The 19,294-nt window shown below is 45.3% G+C and overlaps 1 protein-coding gene across 5 annotated transcripts in view; it reads right to left on the bottom strand.

The window, feature by feature from the left end:
* The window catches only part of grik5 (glutamate receptor, ionotropic, kainate 5), a 77,016-nt gene extending 57,938 nt beyond the window's left edge, over nucleotides 1-19,078 (bottom strand). For 4 of the 5 annotated variants that reach the window (XM_047598720.1, XM_047598718.1, XM_047598722.1 and 1 more), the window contains exons 1-3: nucleotides 18,739-19,078; nucleotides 18,266-18,444; nucleotides 13,684-15,769 (exon numbers count right to left, since the gene is read on the bottom strand). The gene's annotated coding sequence lies outside the window, so the exon portion shown is untranslated. The remainder of the gene's footprint in view (nucleotides 1-13,683; nucleotides 15,770-18,265; nucleotides 18,445-18,738) is intronic. The other variant, XM_047598719.1, reaches the window with a different exon arrangement.
* Between the last annotated feature and the right edge of the window lie 216 nt (nucleotides 19,079-19,294).

The raw sequence follows: 19,294 nt of genomic DNA on the forward strand, positions 1-19,294 counted from the left end.
TCGCTACTTTTATGTAACTAAAGGGTCAAAATGCTTCCTCTCCACCTCTGTCTGTCTTGTATTTGGCAGGCATCGCCACAGCAACCAGACAGGCCTCTGTCTGACACTGGATTTTATTGGTCCAATAAAGCCTGAACAATGCACCGTTGCCTGCACTTAGCTGCTGTAACTAAACGCATGTGTGTGTCACTGCTGTTGCCTATGAATTTAGCTGGTCTGTCCGCAATGTGTATGTCCATGTGTCATATCACATTTAATGCAACGCTTCGCTCGCCACCCATTGTAAATTTTGTACCGCCGTCATGCACTCTGACACCGTCTGTCTCTCACTATCACTTCTTTTATTTTGGCGTTTTGCACACATCTGTCTGACTGCGGTGCATTTCTTCCCTCTTCCCTCCCCTAAGCCCGTAATATATGTGCGGCCATACACACACAAGGGATTGAGGATGCGCTGACACAAGGACATTCTTCCTTTCGCATGAGCCTTCTCCTGTGAGCTTCGGGTCAACACGAGCAAAAGCTTCAAGGCTCCACCTCTGAAATCGAACCAAACACGTGCACACAAACAAATACGTGTGTTGTATTCATATATTGCTTCCCCCGGAAGCTGCTGTTTTCCCCCCTCAGCCCACGCTCACGGCCGCCCGTCCCTCCCTGTTCCCTCCTGGAACAAAGGTGAAGGGCACAGAAAAGAACAGATGAGGGAGGGAAAGAGAAGCAGACTCTAATGGTGATGTTTTTCAATTGGGTTGATTTATGGGTGGCTGTTACCATTATTCTACCATTTACTCCAGCGGGTTGTGGAACCAGACTGGACAGCTCAAGCTGGAGGGGGGGGGGGGGGGGGGGGTGAAGGGGCGAACACCAGAGCCCACCGTGCGGCGGGAAGGACGTGCTGCAAGAGAGCAGCAGGATTTCGGAATGAAGACGAGCAGGGCAGAGAAAGACAGGAGCGAACGGAGGAATAAAAGTGAGTGGGAGAAAGATTAAGAGAGGCACAGGAGAGGAGCGAGGGGGGGCTTAATGAATGTAAAGGCTATAACAATGAGGTGAGGTAAATCGTCCATTAACTCAAGAGTTTCTCATGCGTGTGTTGCCTCACCATAACATTCCAATTTAGCAGGTTACACTCCGATGCTTCCTCGCCAGAGACATGCAAAGCGTCTTTAGGATGCCAAGTTAGTCCAGAGTGAGACATAGGAGGGTGATTCAGGTGGACAGATAAAAGGAATGTGACAAAGGAGAGAAAGGGCAGAGAGGAAGACAAAGGAAACAACATGGAGGAAATGTAGCGCTGAAGGAGAGATTGGGGGGGTGAGATAGGGAAGCTAGAGAGGAAATATTGAAAGTTGAGTAAGAGAGCAATCGGGGGGAGAATAGATAATTCAGCAGGAGAGGAGGGAATTCACAGGGGGAGGGAGATACCATCACTTCTTCAGATAGAGGAGGAGATAGCTATTGCAAAGGGACAGGATCGAGATTTCAATACTCACCGGAAAGGAGCAGAGAGCAACCGCATTATCACACAGCAAGAAACACAATTATTACTTTCGACAGGCCCTGAGAGAGCCCAACAAAAAACAAAGAGTGAGTCCGGGCAGCCGTAATGCTCTATAAATGAAACAACAATTCGGCGGCAGAAGGCTGAACTGGATGGGAGGTTAATTTGTTTTAATTGGTCTGTGCAATCACAGTGTGCGATGGGGAAGATAATGACAGAAAGCTAGTTAAACTAATCTCATGTAGTCTAACTGGCCAAATTGAGTCTGTCACACCAATGCCATCAAAGTGATTCAACAATGGAAATCAAATGTCAGATATCAATTAATTTTTAATGGACTGAACGAGTGCTTGGTCCTGCAGAATGTTTTCACGCTGCTGCACTTGATGCTAGTGATGGCTGGCATTTGGCAGCGTTTTTATACCATAAAACAAACACGAAGGGACACCTGTCATTAGTACTTAAAATGAGTCAGTTTGGTGTGTAAGTAGCTCGCAGTGCTGGGCCAGGAAAGCCCGTGCACTTGGCTTTAGCACCTTTGCCTCTAGCACAACTTGAGGTAGTGCGTCCTGGTCGGCGTCTTGATTGGAGGACGACTTTTATTTGGCCATGGTGACCTGAGCAGTTTTGACAGATGTCAAGTCACACTGACATCACAAGTCAAGAAATGATCGCAGTTTAAAGACAACTCATTAGTTCATTTAAGAACAGTAAGATGTCTATGTGCTGCTCGTGCGTGCGTGCGTGCCTGCTCGCGGCTCATCTGTGCAAGTGTTAGGATGTTGCCAGTGTGTGTAGGACAGGGAGACAGACACACACACGCTGCATAAAACGGATTAGCTCACTATTATGGAGGAGCTGTCAGATGCCTATAAGACCAAAACACATTTCTCCTCCCGTCTCCCTTTAACCAATGTTGCTTAATCTCCACCCCGATCCGCCTCAGAAAGACTTAAGGGCTGTTACTGATTCCTCTAATGCTTTCAGATGAACTCTGTGCTTTGACATGCATTCAGTTAGCCAGAGAAAAAAAAAATAAAGAGCACAGTCTGGGACACTGATGGAAAGGCAGCAAAATCTGTGTATTTCACCCTCAGTGATATGGGGGAGGATCGGTTATGAGCAGGGTTATTCATAACCAGCAGCCTGCCATACTGGAGGCTATCAAACGCGAGCGGCTGTAATAGCAGTTCACCAGGCAGGGTTTCTAATCACACCACCGCTGCACTAGGCTGCACAGACTTATAAGGTGTTGGTTCATATTCGCAGCCTTGGGGGAGCATTGGGTTAATATTCCAAGTGCCTATAGATGAGTTATGATTTGGAGTGGAAGTGCTGGGGGGGGGTTATGTAATTTGTGCTAACGTTATCAGCAGTAATAGACATCATCATCAGTTTGTTTCCAGCAAGTGAAAAAGTTTAACTTATCCATACAAAATGGCCTCCCAGTCAAACTCTACAGATTACTATAATGGGGTTCCTAATAAATGTGCAGACAAAATAATGTCATTAGCTAGCTGGCAGTATAATTGGTGGGTAATTTTGAAATGCTGAGCAGTGAATAGATGAGACAGTACAGTACATGATCTGCGATGTTTTCACGTCTACATTTTCTTTTTAATTAGTCTTTCCCTTCAGTGCATGCATGATTAGAAGAACATGAGGGTTAAAATGATAAATACAACCGGGTGAACGTGCGTGGCTTTCCAATGCTGTAAATGATCGTGGCCACAGTTCTTTTATCAACATGGCCTCCTGCTCTCTAATGAGCATCACACCTTCAGTCTTGCTTTACTGGAAAGCAAATGTTGCTTATGTTTATTCATGTTATGCCAATATGGGCCACTTCAAAAGATCGTCCGGTTGGCACTTTCAAGAGAGTTGCTCTTTTCCCCTCCTCTCTCTCCCTCTCTCTCCCTCTCCTCCTGACTTACAGTAGCTCTCCTTCAGCCCAGCCTGCTGCACCTGTCTCTATGCCAGGTCTCGATTTTTTATTTACCGTAAAGCTTTCACACAGATAAACACGGCAAGTCAGCAGCTGCCGTGCACGCACACTGACATACACGGACAGACACGGGCGCGCTGGTGCGCGCTCCCAGATTTTGGCTTCCGATCAGAGCAAAACAAAACACGGCTGTTGTGGGCTCGCCCGTTTGTGTGATTCCTGTCTTTCTTTTTGTTGATTGCTCTCGTTCAACAACGTTCTCTCGGTTTTCTTAGGCTTCGCCTCTTTCCGTCCGTCCTCGGCCTTCTGCCTGCCATAGCTGTACACTCCCGTGAGAAAGCAGCGGCCGGCGCGTGAGAACGCGGTCAAAGGAGGCGGACGATAGACAAAGAGTCTCCCCACCACCCCCACCGAACCCCCTCGAGAAGGTTAATCGATGTGTTTGGGTTTCCCCCTGTGGATGTGGCCCAGGCAGCTGGAGAGGTGAGCCCAACAGAGCTTCTCCCTTTGTGCATGAGGGCAGGGAGAAAACCAGCCTCCCTAAGCCTGGTAGATTAGCTAGCTACCCGAGGACTTTGCACCTTTCTGCTGAGCTATCGCTTCCTATCTCCTCTCCCCCACAGTGCCTCCTCTCTGCCCCCAACATCCCCTCACCGAAGAAGCCTCGAAGGGTTCGGTTGTTCACACACACTCCCCTTTATTAGAATAGTTTTGAATCTGGGCTTTTCTCTTAACATGGATTATTGTACCACGGTGTTTTGATATCAAAGTCATCGTGGAAGAGCTAATCAGGTTTCTGCTGTAATGATGAGGTCTCCCTTGAACAGTCCTGTTTTCCCAGCGTCACAGCGATGCACTGAGTGAGATGGATACGTGGACGCAGCAAAGATGATGGCCTAAAGGTAAGCGTTTAGACGAACTACGGGCACGCGTGCACACACGTCACAATCATCCAAATGGCACATTGATCTCTGCAGCAGCATGGGCCGACAGCCCTGAATGCGAAATGAAAACAAAGGCTGCATGTATAGTGCTGACACGCACCATCAGTCACGGATAGCCTGCGGCCACAACGATTACCTGCTGTATGTAAATCCATTGAGCAATAAGGCAGGTTATCCCCTCATGAGATGCACTGTTGTTATTATCGTAGACAGAATATCACCAGCGAGTGCCACCGGCCAACTGCTTGCCACCAAATTATGTCCCTCTGAGACTAGATGGTGAAATTGGAAAACGGTGATGTCACATAGTTCTCCCGTCGGTGGAAGTGAAGGCTCTGTTTTTTCTGTTCATTTCTCAGAGTGGGCAAAGGTCTGATGTTATCAGGTAAGCAATGAGTCTTTAGGGAGAAAACAACATATAACTACCAATTAGCTACCTGGGATGTAATTGGATTTCCCAGAGGAGATCCTTTGATAAGATTATGCACATTAATCTTTACTGCACTGTTGAACGCTGCCATGAGTAATATCTTTCACATGAACAATGGTTCATATGTAATGTGGGAGGGGTCACTTGTAGTTGGCACTGAGAACTACAACTCTGCAGTCTGGTTCAATGAAGAGCGTTTCAAAATCTTTAAAATCTTAAGGAGGCTTAAGACATATGCTACAGAGAATAAATATCGAACCTTCATTCATCGGGTGATCATAAACATGAAAACGAATCAATAGGCTGGTTGTTTAAACATGCAGCTGCTTTCTAATTACAAGAACATATCCCCTTTTACAAAATGACACGTGTTACTGTGTTCTTCAAGCTTGTTTCCAGTGCTCCCTAGTGACTGAAACACTAAGCTCCTCCAGGTCTAGATACCACTGAATAGAATTAAAAGTGAGTCTGGCAAAATGTATGCCTAATCCACACTTTATTTGCTTATTCCCAGTCATTAACAGCTTAAACCGAGCAGCTTTTAAGTAAAACACACAACATGCTGTGTTCCCTGTTATGCTGCCAACTACTGACTTACAAACATCAGCGCTGAGGGCGACTGCAGGTACTAATAGGCTAGTATTGCCTGTGTGGATGAGTTGAGTGTTCGCTCTCTCAACCTGTTTTACTTTGGATCAAAGACTGTCTCATGAGCAGTCAGAAATTCTTTGTGCCTCTCAGCATGACCACAGCTCCGCTTGTGTGAAATACATTGATTGTGGCATCTACCACACACCAACGCTAACCATGACATTGGCAGAGAGCACTGATAAAAACCCCCCATAGGCTTTCATCATGTCTCGAATTCAAAGGAATCACAAACACACACAGGCAGCATAGCACAGAGTTCATCTTGACAAATCATTCATTTTGACACGGATGAAAACAAAAACCACACACGCACGCATATCGCACAATCGGTGCGTAAACATGCCGCACATACACACACACAGCGTACATCAAACGTTCATGTATTATCAGAAATATAATACGCTTAAGCTCACCCCAGACATCAATCATGTCCAGAGGGCGGTTTATCATGCACACGGATCATACTTTTGTTTGTTTCTTTGTTTCTGGGCTTAACGAAAAGTCACTGCAGCGATTCAGAGAAAAGTACTTAAATTAATTGAGCTTTAGACTTTGATTCATGAGCGAGTGAATAGCTCGGGAGGACTTGGAATAAAACTGGTCAAACAACAGTGTGGATTACGGCGTGTACCACTGAACCAGAATGAATGAATTGTTTCTCATTTTAACTGAGCCCCTTGGACGATGTGCTGCAGTTGTTTAGCTTGAGTGAAGTAGAAAACTATTACCTCCAGGAAGATGTCAAATTGTTTAAAGAGTTTCTTTTCTATAGCAAAGCATTTTCACTTGATGTCATGCGCACCTCCATATGAGCGTAATTATAGTCAACGCTTCCTTTCCAGAGTGTATGAATTTACATTATTCACAGGCTGCCATTTTACATAAGAGCCGATCTGAATGTTATGCCTCAAGAAGGCGACGATGCAGATAATATTCTATTATTTAATGACACTCCTGTGTGCGTGGCTGCAGCAGGGGGCAACAGCCTCCCATGTCATCACAGCCGAGGTTTTGACTCAGCAGAAAAAAACATGCGCCATATTTTCCAGACCCCCACACACACAAATTAGTTAATTTGTCACATCTGTTGTACTTTTTTAAAATTCACTTGCAATGACATGACATGAGTTCACTTCATGCATTATGTTCCACAGAGTCAATTAAATATGCAGCAGTTTAAAATCAGCCAGTAGCCCATAATCAGCTGCCACATCATCACCATTTGGACCGAGGCAGCTGAGCTGGAACTGACTTGCATTTTAATACTTCTGACTGGCACAGATGATAACAGGCTCTTGACGCACAATCTCAAATGTAATATATGTAATATATGTCAGCGAGCAACCGGCTGGCTAGTCTCTAACTGTTAATGAAAACTCAAAAAACCTGCGTGCATGAGAAAGGTGAGAATCAGTGGGCTAGTTGAGGAGCTAAGTGTGTCATCAAATGGGTAATTACCTTTTTATGATTCTTTTGGGGGGGATGTTTCTGCTGGAAACCTGGCCCGACTGGGCCGTGTTTGAAACAACGACACATACATCAGACTGTGTCGATATTAAAGCGTCTTTACTTTTGCAAATTGTCAAATTTAAAGGCTCAGACACAGCACAACAACATGTTGCCTCTCATCACCTGCAGCTGGACAAAGAAGGCGCACTTGAACACTCTGCAAAGACTACAGCCAACGACCAGCAGGCATGTAGGATTTGTGCTGGTATGAAAGGAAATAACTCTGTCAGGCAGTCGTCAATCAAAAGGGTAAATCGGAAGAGCTACGTCTACCTGGGAGGTTATGAAGAGCTGCACTGCACTGTACAGAGCTGGCCTCCCCTCAATAAAGCTGGGCTACATTTTTTTTAATGTATTTTTGTTTTTCATGTTGTTGTGAAATATATCATTTAAATGTTCCACGTAGATGAATTCATAAAATGAGGAGAGTCTTCAGTGTTCCCTCTGAACTTGGTCATTTGTTTAGTTTCAGTTCACAGAGCTGATCAGTCAGCCACAGTGATCTCTCTGACCGACTCTTTCCGTCCCCTATTCAACACCCTAAATTGGCTGAAGGGGTGGAGCTTCTGGCTACGAAGCAGGACACTTCACTTGGTGTCCCAGGATGAAACTGACCCACATTATTACAATATGAGTGGAAGTGGAAAATGCCTGGAAACATGTTTGATCTGAGGTTAAGTTTTTTTTTTTTTTTTTTAGCATAGTGTATTGATGCTTGGTACAAAACTACAAATTTATAAAGATACCATCTAATAAAAATCACTAGAACGTGCATTTTTTTTTACAGAATTCAGATGAGGCCGAAGATAAAAAAAAATTTAAAAAAAAACATCTAATGCACAGTACGATCTTCCCTTTTTAACGTATTTTTGGAGAGGGTTGTTTCATCTGTACATATTAGGAGAAGAAAATGCAATGTAGTTGCAAGGTGAATGGGAAGTTGCAAGGTTTATGCAAGTACATATTTTAGTCTTTTAGAAACATTTTGTTTGCGCAAGTAGGTTAAAGCCTAAATGGTTCAAGTGTGGATTCATGTAGAGCCCAAGAAAAGACAGTGTCACTCCTGTGGATGTGATGATGAGTGTCATTAATATAATGTCAAGCAAACTATACAGAATCAGCAGGAGCTGCAACGAAACATTAAAATGTAAAATAGGCTCACCAGACCGAGGCAGACAATGCTGTTACCTCAATGACTCCTGAACAATTTTTCACACAAAAGCAGTTACGTGGAATTGTACCAGAGTGGATGATTAGTACACGGCTGCTTTCAGAGTGCATTCACTGCCCTTCCTCTGTAGTCAGACTGTCCAAATATGGGGTTTTCAAATATCCTTACAAAGAGGCTTCGAAAACAGCCACACATAGAATATCAACCCGCTGTAATTAACAACTCTTTGTAAGGTGTTCACGACATCTTCACGAGGCTTTCTCAACATAAAATGGCAATGAAATTTAACAGTTACTTATTTTGCAGCTTGACCCCGTTTGGCCTCCTCAGGGGTCAGTAGACCAAAGATGTCCACTGCTGCGACTCCATTTTCAAGCAACAGGCTTTGCATGCTGGCTTAGATTGAAATGTATGCGCTTCACTCTGGTTTTCTCTTACAGGGACAGACACCTTTTAACAGCTATGCATGGTTATTACCCTTTGGCTGGTTAGTGTGGAATATTTGTCTGCAGTAAAAATGTTTCTTCTAAAAGACCGGCAGGGCCTGAGGATGCATTAAATGACCTTGGGTGGTATCTTCTTTGCATGGATAATGGTTCTCTAATTACCCAATAATGGCCAAAAAGTTATTGAGACTCAAAGTGTGAATGTCAGTTCTGGAGAGTGATATGAAGTGGCTGTCCAGTCGTAAGCAACATGAAGGCTCAACACTGGAGAGGCAGCTCCTGGGGTCAGGACTCAGCAGTCCGCTCACAACTGAAGGACGAGGCACATTGTTTTGAGGACAACCGTGTGCACATCACAGCAAGGGAGGGCAGGTGGTTTGAAAGAGCAGTAAGGGAAGCCAGCTATGTAAAACCAGAAAACAGGACGAGGTGAACTGAGACACCACCTCTAACCAAAAAGAAATAGAGAGTCTGAAGATCAGGAAGTTTAACCGCTATTGAATCTTAAGGGGCGAACACACAAGAAACTAGGCTAGCCGCTATGTGGTAACAACAGACCACAGGATGTTGATAAATGTCAGTTGAAATACTAAAAGGCAAAAAGTACTTTGACGGCACCTAGAGGCCGTTGGGTTAGTGCTGGCGACTGACACAGTTGATTTAAATACGATGCAAACCTGGATTTGGTTGGTTCCTAAGAGCAAATTCAGCATCCTGATAGCAGACTGGGAGCACCACCTGAACCAAAATGGAACTGTGTCATGGTTAATAGCACTATTGTGTTTTTCTTGTTGGAACATTTGATGGAACATGGAAAATATACCTGCATCTAAAAATGTCCACTCAAGCAACAGTCTGCTACAAAGAGAAGAATGACAAAAGATTTGCTTTTTAAGAGTTCCTAGGTGATTAGAAAACCATTACTCAAAAAAATTAAAAATAAAAACTAAAAAAAAAAAAGGTATAATCCTGCTTCCTCTGAATAACATCCTCTCACTCAGGTGAGTATTGGGTTGTTAATAGGTCTTGGCCATGTGTGTTTCGAGTGGGCAACACCCACGGATGTTCTGAAATAAAAGCTTAAACAAGTCAGTGAGAACAGAATAAGTGACTTGGATAAGAGCTGAAACGTCTTCAGGAAACCTTTAACCAGTCCTTTGTGTTAACCTGTGTTTTATGACATTTTCCCAAGTTCACAGATGTGAATACAGTAAGTAATTAACTCGCTATATTAAGCCATTATCTCGCTGTCTGACGTTTAATTACAAAAGTTTTCATTTCTAATTATATTAACAGTACTCCAAGTGCATAATGATTGACCAAAGCTTAAGTTTAAAACATGATGTGCACAGTGATGTTAAACTATTGCTCCAGTAAGATGCCACTGTGAAGACAACACTCTACCCAGAATGCCTTTCTGCATCCCTGCTACATTCTCTGGGTGACAGGTCCTAAAATGACCTTAAATCAGGATTATCAGCTCTTGTCACTCACACAAGGACAGCAATCAGGCAGTGAAACATTACTGCTTTGGCTTTCTGAGCCTCCGCCAGCCAGCTGATTAGGACAGGCGGGGTCAAGACTTATCACCTGAGCACCTCAGATCGTATTACAATTACGCTGACAGAATACTGACCTTTTCTACTAACACTAATGCATGACAGTGTCACTGCTGCCTTTGGTGTGTTGTCCTCCATGTACTTATAAAAGCATTAAATCGCTCCAAATACACAAAACGATTACAGTAACAGTACACGTACACAAATGATCCCACTTCTATCTCAGTTCACACACATTATACACATTGCTTTTATGTTCTTGCAATCCAGTCTTAATGACTCCATTAACTGAAAGGCCATTAGCAGCATTCACTTTATGGCCGGCCCAACAGCCCAGCCGGGAACACATTATGGAAAGGGCATGTGTGTGTCCTAATGTCCATTTCTTGTCACCCCACACACACGCACTCAATCTTCCCCCCCTCAAGGCCAGCTAGCTTGAAACAAGCAGGACTGGACAAACGACTAAGCAAACAGGCCCATTTTTTGTGCTCCATTAGGCAATGGAGAGCAAAGGTTTACTGAAGGCTGCAGTGCCTCGCGCTGGTGGTCAAGCGACAGAGGATTGAAGGCAGAAGACACTGAAGTGCTGCTCAGTGTTTGAACAGATCTCATATCCCGAATTAGCTCAGCTCGCGTCGGTGCAGAGGCTGTCTGAGACACTTCAGGTGTGAACTGCCCTATGAGAGGCATCGAGGGGCATGATAGCAGATTCCAGTCACAGTTCCAATTTAATGAGAAAATGATGGATTCAGTGTTGATAACAGTTTAACAATTATCCATTCCTGCCATAACACTATACATGAATTTATTCCAAGAATCGAGCATTCTCTACAACATCAGAGCACGGCTCAAAGAACACCAAGAAATCTAAAATGATTAATGAGGCAAACCATGTGAAAATGATTTTTTCTTTTTTGCGAAAACAATTGTTAAATATCATCGCTGAAAGAAAAATATGTGACTGGCTGGATATGTGCAATGGGATGCTCTGAAATTCAATGTAAAAGCTTATCTTATGAACCATGTGCATCCCTGTCACACTTTAGACCAAGTCAAGCGAAATGATTGGGGTATATTGTCCAAGGACTGTACAATGCTGCTGTGAAAAGCACTTAAAAGGAGGGACCAAATGACACGTAACCAATAATTTGGAACATCATCTCCACATTGCCTTTCTGTTTCTGCATGTCTAGACTCAATAAGCAGAGTTCATATAATCCAACATGGCCGCCTTTTGACCAGAGCTGCACGGGCTGTTCAGAGTGAGTCACAGAGTTATTTTGTAACCACAGGGCACAGCTGGGGAAGACCGGGGGTCAAAGTTCACTTAATGTCACCAAAGCAAATACTCATAGCACGAACGTGAAACCTCCACTACATGACAAATGTAGTGCGCAGGAACAGAAACTGAAATGAATGGTTGCCAACTCGGTTAAGGGCTGTTTATAGTGGCATGCTCGTGCAGTGTGTCATAATTCACCGATTTTGTTTTGAGGCCTCAGCTCTGGTTTATTATTTGTTACTCTTCTAATAAACCATCACATGCTAAACGTGGCTTTTCTGTTTCCTACTCCAAGCTAATCTTTAGCTCTGCAGGCAAATGGCTGCTCCTGCTGAGCAGAGAGTGGAAATACTTCATATCTCATAGGAGGGGGGTTGAGCCCAGCCTAGCCCTGATATTAGCTCACTGCTCTGGGAGTCGTGGGTTTCAGACCGTTGTACTTTACTTCTGCTGAGCAGGACTGGAGGCCGGTTTCTGCTGCCTGCTTGTTTTTCTCCCTCTCCTGAGGGGCGAAGGACCATTTATCAGTTACTAGAAGAACGCGTATCGATGTGCAACATGGGCTCGGGATTCAGCTTTTATTACACTTCACACTGCAAGGTCAACTTGGCAGGAATCCGTGTCAAAGCTGTCAAGCAAGAAACATAAAACAGCCCACGAAGAGGAGGCAACGTAAAACACTAAGATAAGGGGGGGATGTCTCACCATGAAAGTCTTGGTTTATGTTTACACATGTGCCACTGTGTTTAGCGCCGTTTACAGCTGACAATGCAACGTTAAAGCGGGAGAAAAGATAAGATGAGTTAAAACTGATGTCGTAAACTGCATGTAACGATTACATCCATTTGTCTGAGGAGTGAAGACCGGGACTGTATATTTCCCCCTCAGTAGCCATCTGTCGTACAAAAAGTCACTTTTCCTGAGCAGCATAAAGAGGAGTCTCGTTGTTAAGCCGAGCCCTTGTGACACAGTAATGCAGTGAGCACTGTCATGGCTTTGATGCCATCATATGCCACTCCTCCCCTCTTCTCTGGGTTCTGACGGTGACAAAGGGGATCGGCAGCAGTGTGTTATCAGCGTGCAGCTGCAGTAATCGTATTATTTAGTAATCTTAATTCTGAGTGGCTGACCAACAGTGTGAACAAAGCGGGGGCCTTGCTAAGCCCATCAGAGTGTTTCCATGGAGCAAAGGTCTTTTCCTGCTTCACAGCCCCTCTAGGCCTCGCACTCCCCTTTTTTCCTCTCTGTCTCTCATCCTCCCTCATCTGTGTCCTCCCCTCTGTTGCTTTTCTGTCTCACACTCCCTGCGCCCTCTCTCATTCCGCTCTTGTTACTCTATTTCCAGAATGTTTTTTAATCTTTCTCTCTCCTATTTGCTCCCCTTTTTTTCACCCTCCCAATCTTTCTGTCTCAGCGACGCTCTGAGCTGGGAGTTTGTGTAATGGCGTTATTCACAGTTCATTGGTCTGTTTGAAGGGACTATCTTGATTGAGCGTCTCCTGGTGCAGGGCCCGGTGACTGTGGGAGTGTATAAAGATGTGGATGTGTCCATGGAGATAGATGGGCTTAGCAATATGCAGGACATTGCAGAGGTTGTGTCTCGGTGTAGGGTGTCATCCAAGCAATACACGGGGAGATAAAACGAGGCTGGAATGATATGCAGCCCGAGCACAATGCTCAGGGCATTAGACGTGAAATGGAGGCAACAAAGAAGTAGTCAGGGAATTGGAGTCATTCTCATTAGCTGGTTTACCCTCTTAAGTTTTAGCCCCCCATCCCATTCCCATCTCACCCTAATGAACACAAGTATACTGACACAGAACCAAAAAAAGTGCTTTGAGAGGCAGGAACACTCACCATTAATTAGTTCAAATTAACCCCAGGACCAACACGTAGGAGTGCACACACAAACACATGGGTAGAGGCACCCCAAAACGCCTCGCTCTGACACCACTCTGATGCTGTTGTAAGCTTGGCTGTAAGATCAAAATCTGCTTCCTTGGCAGACGCACACACACACACACACACACACACACACACAAACACACACACAAATTGCCGGGGGCAGAGGAAGCACAGGAAAGCAAATCCGCTGTGAAGACACCATAAAACCAACACTGCAGAAAGGCAGGCCACTTCTGTGTTTCTGCATACATAAACTAAATGCATGTTAATGACATGCAGCAGACATGTGACGACACACATGCGCACACAGAGAAAGAGAGAGAGTCCTACTTACAGAATGAATCAGGTGGTATCAGAAGCTCTGTGCCATATTATCGCCGTAGTAGTGAGTCAACATGGGCATCAAGATCTGAGAGCGCAGAGTTTTAGCACCTTTGCCAAGGGGTGCTGAGGGAGAGTCAGAGGAGTTCACGCTGTGTTATTGGGAGTGAGGACATGTGGAGGGAATCTGGGGAAATCCGGAGTTTATAGTCAGATGGAGGAGATAATCCCTATTGAAGACGGCAAGAAAAAAGCCAGCAATTCATGAAAAGAAAGGTTCAGTTCTGTGTGCACAAGAGAATGAGGGATTGATTGGGCTTTGTGTTTTCCCTTCTTACTTAAAGAAAGAAAACAACAAAAAAAAAACAATAAAGCAGGCCCGTCTTGACAAATAACAAAAAGAAGGGGTGAAAAATTAGTCAATCAAAAAGGGCGCCACCTTTTCCTTTTCGCAGTCTTTTTTTCTCTTGTTTGTTTGTTTTCCTCTGTCTGCCCACCTCTTGTTTTCCGAGGGATTGCAGATAGGCCTATAAGCAGGAGAACGCCGGCATCAGAAAACCAATCGCCGCGCCAGACGACGAGAGAGCATAAAGGAGTAAATGACAAGCAGATGAAGGGGAGGATTTCCGACACCTGCTCTCTCCCTCTGTTTCTCTGCCTGCCTTCCTACAGCCCTCCTTTTCTCCAACCTGTATTTCCTCTCTAGTAACAGCCCCCACTCTCACAGCTTGTTTTTTTAGTGCACGGGCTCGCAGACCGTATGGTCTGAGGTGGATGCAGATGAAGTGAGATTCTCCAGAAGCTACAACCACAGGGATACTCTTCTTCTTTCTTTCCTTCTCTTTGCCTTCCCCTCACGCGCTGCATAGAATGACAATGAATTGCACGCTGTCTACTGTGCCAGCACTGGATGTCTGCCTGGCTCTCTGCCTGACACTTAGGCTGTGTACCTGTCTGTCTATCTTCCGGTCTGTCTGTCTCATCAACCTCTGAGCTTGTCTGTCATTCAGTACAGCTGTCTGTTTACCAGGTTATTTCAGTCTTTTAGCGTGTCCTTCTCCCAAAAACGAAAATACTGACCAGGCAGATGCAGACAGGGCACAACACTAGTTCCCTGCTCAAGTCTCCCCGTTCCTGTTGCAAATCCTGAACCCTCCCCAGCCCATGCTGCTAACTACCCTCCAACACGGCGTAGACGAATTACAAAGAGACTCTAAGTCTCCAAAAGGATTTTAGACAATCCTAGTTAATTCTCTGTTTTTCTCTTTTTTGCCTTCTCTGTTTCTTTCTTCGTCTCTTCCTTCCTTCCTTCCTTCTCTCTTTTTTCCACCTGTTTCTCGCTGTTTTCTCGCTATTTCTCCTCTCCTTCTCCTCTCCTCAGCGCCTGTCTCCTTCCTTGTTATCTATTCCGGACAGTCTGTCCCTCCTCTCTCTCCGTCACTGAGGGAGGATGAAGAAGAATGGCGCTGCTTCATAATGTATTTCTCCGCAATGTGAGAGAAAGATGGTGAAAAAGAAATAGAGGAAATTGTGGGATAAAGAGAAGGGTTGTTTTTTTTTGGAAATTGTTCGTTTTGAAAAAAAGCAAAAAGCAAAAAAAATAAAAATCCTCCACCCTTGCACCAAATCAGAACAGAGAGCCTCTCGAGGGGTGATTTTCAATTACTCGCTTTTGCCCACAAGCCAATCTGGAAAAAGGGACTCAGCTCTGAGGTGTGCACCAAAGTGTCGTAATCTCGAAAGGATATCCGGCCGATAAATCCGGACAAGTCCAAAAGATCCATACCGTTGCTCAAGCATCACGGCAGCCTATTTCATTTTAGATGAAGTCCGGGGAGCTCAGCGCGTTGATTGGTTTGTTGTACGTCGAACCCTTTGGGGCCTGTCACCCTCAGCTTATCTCTGCTTCCCGCAGATAGATCCTGGTATCACAGCCTGGCCAGTCCAGCCTCAACTCTGCAGGCTCAGCCCTCGCGGGGATGGTGCGAGCTGATGGCTGGAGATGGTGGCTGCAGTTAGGTGTGGAAAGCTAGTCGCTGGAGGGTGTATGCTGGCTTCCATGCTGCCCATTTGGAGTTCATCTCTGCAAGGCTTCAGATCTAAGAAGGGCAAGAAGAGAGGTAAAGTAGAAGAGATGAGAGAGCGCGAGAGTGCATGAAAGGTTAGCATGGTGACATTTGTGTCACTCTGCCTTATCGGGTATGTCATTCTCCTCCTCGTCACACTCCACCCTGCCTGTCGTCCTGCTGTCTATTTCGTCCTTGTCACTCTTCCACAGACTTTGCTGCTCGTTTGCTCCGTCCTCCTCTCCGCTCGCTCTATGATTTGATCCTTTCACTTGCTCGCAACAAGCTCATCAAACACTCTCCTCATCAAATCCTCTATTCCCTCCGTCCAGTTTAATATCTACATCTCCCCTCCTTTCATCCAGTAATTTCCGCTTTATTTTTCTCCAAATCCAAGTTAGCTGTCCATCACTCTCAACAAGATGGATGTGAGTGAAAACACCGAGGGACAGAGAGAGATCTCTTAGTGGTTAATGTGCCTCAGGCAGGTGGAGGACTGCAGGCTCGTAGCACTGGTCAGGTGCAAGTGGACATGCCGGTACTTGACTGGTCTAGACTAGGACTGTCTCATTTTATTAAAAGTCCCAACCCACAGAGGAGAAAATTCAATATTCACAGTGTGGAAAACACATTGTCTGTCCGTACCGTTGGATGCCATACGGGGAAACATTTGTGGATAGATGTAAGGCTTTGTGCTGTTGGTATTTTCTCACTGATGTGAGGCAGTTGAGTAACCAAGGAGATTTCACATTATATCAGAATAAAGCTAAGTTTGTATTTTATTACAAATGCAATGAGCTGAACCGACTAAATGTCACTCGTGACGGCAGCTACATTTAGTACAAAGAATTTATCAGGCAGTATTTAAGACCCCTGACCTCTTCATCCATCGCGCATTTCATATTCACGTCAACAGAAACTGGTGCATCACATCTACCCTTTGAACAATTTCTCCAATATAGAGCGCATATCATTACATTTATATATACACAAGATTTATTAATACACCTCTTCAAATTTACAATTTTCCAGACAGACAGGCATGCGAACAGATGACAGATGGCAGTAATGTTGTAATGTAATGTTGCCCTGTGCTCAGACAGAGTTGGCTGCAGAGTTTCTTTTTTTTTTTTTTTTTTCCATTTTCCTAATAAATCACATCACCGTTTGTCAAGTAAATTACCTATATCTATAAATAGCAGCACCATGCCAAACCTTACCCAGTGGGTAATCTCACCTCTGTTACCATGCAACACTTTGCACCTGTTGAATGTAAAAGAGCCATTTTGCGAATTCCAATCAAAAAGCTCACAGCAGAGAGATGGAATCCCTTCTAAATTTCAGCATGCGCAACGGAAACCGCGCACTTCTTTAAAAGTAGATGTCCGCTCAAAGCGACGCGGTGATAGTGTCATCTCCTTAACGGGACTAAATCATTATGTAGGTCCAGTGGCGGCTTCCTCTCTGAGGTGATGGTCCATTTCCAGTGAAACGTGAGACCGCTCTGTTTATCGGCTCCTATCGATACTGCCGTGTGGGTACATCTGACCCTCGTGTGACACCCATATTCCACCGGGAGCATTTAGGGCCAGACCGTGTGTGTGTATGCATGTGCTGGCTCACCACTTAGTTTAGTGCTCAGTGTCTGCCATTGTAAGTCTGTGACTGCACAGCCTTTGTTGGCACCATTAGCATGCGATGGTGTCGCAGGTGTGAAAGGATGTAGGTGGTGTGAATTGGTGTGCAGAAGGTATGTCAGCACGGAGCGCAAAGGCGGAGGTGTGTGGTAAATGAGTGATGGAGCGCGTGTCCATGCATTTGCAATGTTAAAGCTGTCATGCCTAAAACGATTAAATACATTGATCTACTTCATAACTGCCTACTGACACATGCTGAGGCTGAACACCTCTCTGCACCGTGTCACGGATACACACACTTGGAGAGCTGTAAGAAATTATTGACACAGAAGTAGCATTCCTCACACTCACACTAACACACACCCAGGCATCTCCACTCACTGCCCGTGTCAGGAAGGACGCCTAAAACGTCTTTGGTGTGTCTGGATTCAAACAGAATGTAGAGAGGAGCTAGAAGAGACCAAGAGAGGGATGGAAGTGATGGGGGGGAGGGGAGGGGTGACAGCGGCGAAGAGGGGAGGAGAGGGAGAGATAGAGAGGCAAAGAGGGAATGCAGGGAGAAGGGGGCAACAAAATGAAGTGAGCCATTCAGATTTCATCCAAATCCGTCAAACTGGACTGGCCTGTTTATGTCCAGATAAAGGAATGGGGTGTCGAAGAAAAGAGGATGGACGGAGGGATGGATGGAGGGAAACAGGTGGGGCTGTGGTCGGGAGGTGGGCTGGATGGGGTGAGTGGCTGAGTCACAAGGAAACCCATCAGAAGTGAAACGTAACAGCAGACTGAAGAAAAGGAGACAGCCAGGGTGATAAGAGAAACAGGAAAATGAGAAGCAAAAGAGAATAGAGGGGGGGTCGGGGGGGATCGGAGGAAGAGAGAGACGGACACTCACCCATTTCAGCGGGCTATCCACAGGCAAGCACAATCCCTGCTCTGTGATCCCATCCTGGGGAAAGGCGCAGCGAGATCCTGGAGCTCCCTCCGCTGAATACCAATGGAGCTGCTATTATCAGCTCACACACACACACACACACACACACACACACACTCTCACTCACTCACACTCTGGCACTGAGGAGGAAAAGGCACAAACACACACAGTCAAGTCTCGGCCAGTTGCTTGAATTAAAAAAAAAAAGAAAAAGAAAAAACTGCTCAGAGATGCAAACAGAATATCACATTAGAAGAAACATCGCAGCACAACTGCATTTGCATTCCCCTCTTCTTTGCTCATCTTCTCTTTTCTATTTCTTCGTGAAAAAAAGCATCAGAGGCAGCGCTCAAGCCAGAGGCTTCAATCCACACACACACACACGCATTTACAAGCTCATCCAGCGCCTATACACAACCTAGACAAATACTTACTGAGCTTATATCCAAAATCCCAGTGAGTCCCACAGCTGACTCTATTCCAGCTCAAGGCTCGTCTGCTTCCAAGGGTGGTAGAAAGAAATGAGTTGTCTGCTGTTTTCCTTTTCCTCCCTGTGGGTTCCTCGCGGTGGTATTTGATGCAGAGATAAAAGGAAATGAAGGCAGACTCTTTATCCTCCCTTGGTTTGCCCTCATATGTAGTGTACATCCAGTTCTTCTGTCTCCATTTGTTGATTCAGGTCCAATCCATCCGGCTGCCTGTAGACTTCGCTGTGATACGGCAACACGCGATGGCCAACTGCATTCACTTAGTCACCCTCCCCTCTGCCTCTCCCCTTGCTCAATACTACACCCGTACCTCCTTGGCTTTCTCCAATCTAATCAGCTCTCCCTCTCTCTCCCTCCCTCTCTCTCTGTCTCTCTCTCTCTCTCTGTGCACCCTCCCACTCTCTCCCTCTCCTCCCTCCTCCTTCCCGACACCCACTCCTTCACACTCTCTCTCGCTCTCCCTTCTATGTATTTTTCTCAAAGATGAATATCGTCTCCCCTC

This window comes from Mugil cephalus, chromosome 11 (genome assembly GCF_022458985.1).
Source record: "Mugil cephalus isolate CIBA_MC_2020 chromosome 11, CIBA_Mcephalus_1.1, whole genome shotgun sequence".
Lineage (NCBI taxonomy): Eukaryota > Metazoa > Chordata > Actinopteri > Mugiliformes > Mugilidae > Mugil > Mugil cephalus.